At 41.6% G+C, this 3,000-nt stretch overlaps 1 pseudogene; it reads left to right on the forward strand.

Moving 5' to 3' along the window:
- The first annotated feature begins 2,094 nt into the window (after positions 1–2,094).
- LOC143663974 (histone chaperone ASF1 pseudogene) lies at positions 2,095–2,722 on the forward strand (annotated as a pseudogene).
- The last annotated feature ends 278 nt before the right edge of the window (positions 2,723–3,000 follow it).

The raw sequence follows: 3,000 nt of genomic DNA on the forward strand, positions 1-3,000 counted from the left end.
AGCCCACTCAAGGCAGGTGGCCATCAAGAGTGACCACAGAGGGGCCAGTCTCCAGGGAAGGCGGCATGTGACTGCATGTTGAACGGCCTCGCAGAGGCTGATGGCATCCCACAGTCCCCGAAGGCTGCCACATCCATGAGAGTAATAGCAAGGCCCAATTATTGGGCACTTACTGTGTACCAAGCATGCAGCACTTTTTTACATTTAATCCTTCTAACGACATTATGAGACAAGCATGCATATTCCCATTTTACAGATAAAGAAATGAAAACTCAGAGAAATTAAGAACTTTTCTAAGATTTCATGGCTTTGACCAATATCTGATGCCAGAGCCCCAGCTCTTCCATAACACTGAGGGGGTGCGACCCAAAGCAGTGAAGGGACTTGCATTTGGTGAGAGCTCGTGCTGGCTGCAACCATGCTCAACCAGGGCCTCTCCACCACAGACCCCTACAGGTGAACCGAGGTCCAAGCCTGCCTCCCAAATGCACCTATGGAAGCTCAGGTGACAGATCCAGGCTTGGCTCTGCAAGTCAGGACATAGCACCTTAGGGACAGGATGGGCTTGTGGGTGGCAGAGCCGAAGTCTGCAGGAAATAGAGCAAAGGGTGTCCGGGAATGAAGTCCAGGCCATCAGTCTATCCCCAAGAGTCCAACTGAAGGGAATGGCACCGGGGTAAAGATTAGCATGCTCATGAGATGGAGGGCAGGAAATAAATAATAATGCATTTTGTGCATCTACCTTAGCTCTGGCATTCATGACCTTTTCCATATTTGTATTTTTCCCAACATTCTCAAGTTATGTAGTTTATATTTTTGCACTGTGTATATTTTCATTAGCTGCTTGCCTTCCTTGGGTAGATAAGGCGGGTGTGAATAAACAAATAAAGCACACACAGAAAGCAAATAAAGGGAACAAACCCCATATCGTACAGCTCTTAACATCTTCCTTTTTCAATGAAAACAAAATTTTGTAAACAAACGACGAATTTTAATTTTGTAAGTATGGCAAATGTACGGTGTAAAACATTCGGGTGATACTGAATATTACAATTAAAATGTAATATAAAATCCTTGTCATCAGCTGCTGCACAGCCTCAGGGTCTGTGCTCTCCCCAGCGCACCAGACTCTATCATCCTGCAGCAAGACCCCAAACCCCGTTCCCATTGTTTGTGTTGTTGTTGTTTTTTCCTTCAAAATATGGCAAAGGTTCATCAGTCAACACAACAAGCAAACTCACCACCCTTCCCCTGTCTACATGGGACATGACTCCCAGGGGTGTGGACCTTCCTGGCAACGAGGGACAGAAATCCTAGAATGAGCTGAGACTCAGCATCAAGGGATTGAGAAAAACTCTAGAATGAGCTGAGACCCAGCATCAAGCAATTGAGAAAACCTTCTCGACCAAACGGGGAAAGAGTGAAATGAGACAAAGTGTCAATGGCTGAGAGATTCCAAACAGAGTCGAGAGGTTATCCTGGAGGTTATTCTTACGCATTATATAAATAACCCCTTTTTAGTTTAAGGTGTATTAGGGAGGCTAGAGGGATGTGCCTGAGACTGTAGAGCTGTGTTCCAGTAGCCATGTTTCTTGAAGATGATTGTGTAATGATATAGCTTTCGCAATGTGACTGTGTGATTGTGAAAACCTTCTGTCTGATGCTTCTTTTATCTATGGTATGGACAGATGAGTAAAACATATGGATTAAAAATAAATAAATACTAGAGGAAACAAATGTTAAAATAAATTTAGTAGATTGAAATGCTAGTGATCAATGAAAGGGAGTGGTAAGGGGTGTAGAAAAAAATAGGGGAAACAGGCTAAAATATATTGGGTAGATGAAAATACTAGCAATCAGTGAGGGGGAGGGGTAAGGGGTATGGTATGTGTGAATTTTTTTCTTTTTTCTTTTTATTTCTTTTTTCTGAATTGATGCAAGTGTTCTAAGAAATGATCATGGTGATAAACATACAACTATGTGATGATATTGTGAGTTCTTGATTATACACCGAGAGTGGAATGATCATATGGTAAAAGTGTTCGTGTTTGTATGTTGTCATGTTTTTAAAAAATTTTTAAATTAAAAAAATACATGGCAAAGTCTCAGGTGAACAATGTAGTGGTGCTGGCTGACCCTCCTCGCTTCTACAGCTTCTCCTTTCTACAGCCCCTTTTGGTTCAAGATCACCTTCAAGTGCTTCTAGGACCTGCCTAAAGACTTGGAATGGCAGATTATCTACGTGTGCTCTGCAGAAAGTGAATACGACCAAGGTTTAGACTCGTTTTAGCGGGTCCTGTTCCTGCGGGAAGGCATGTGTTTGCATTTCAGGCTGAGGCACCTAATCCCGGACTCATTCCAGATGCAGACGCAGTAGGTATAACAGCTGCGCTAATCACATGCACCTATGGAGGGCAAGAATTTCTGGGTTGGCCGTTATGTAAATGATGAATACACTGAGACAGAATTAAGGGGAAATTCCCCAATAAAGCCAGACTTCTCTAAGCTTCAAAGGAATATTTTGGCATCTAATCCCAGGATCACAAGAGTCCACATTAATTGGGAAGATGACACAGAAAAATTGAAGATGCGGAGAGCAGGAATCCAGATCTACAGCCACTTCTTTCAACACGTGCATTGATTGCCTCAGCATCAAAGGGATGGGCCCCTGTCAGAAAACTCCCCAAGCATCCTGTTAGAACCCCACAGAGACTGCATGTGACCATCTGCCATCCTTTAGCACAAATTAAGCCATAAAAACACCAAGAACTATTTCGCTGACATAGTCAAGACACAATGTGAAGAATTTGTTTTAAAAACATTTTGTAGAAAGTTTAGAAGAAAGCCAGCATTTGAGCAAATTGTGGAATATAAATACAACTATTTTTAAGTCATTTTTTTCTCTAATGTGTTATTTTATTTCTTCTGAAACTAATCTCATTAAAGTGTATATATTGTTTTCTTCTCTATAATAAATTAAAATATTTTTTAAGAAAAATA

Source organism: Tamandua tetradactyla, chromosome 2 (genome assembly GCF_023851605.1).
Source record: "Tamandua tetradactyla isolate mTamTet1 chromosome 2, mTamTet1.pri, whole genome shotgun sequence".
Taxonomy (NCBI): domain Eukaryota; kingdom Metazoa; phylum Chordata; class Mammalia; order Pilosa; family Myrmecophagidae; genus Tamandua; species Tamandua tetradactyla.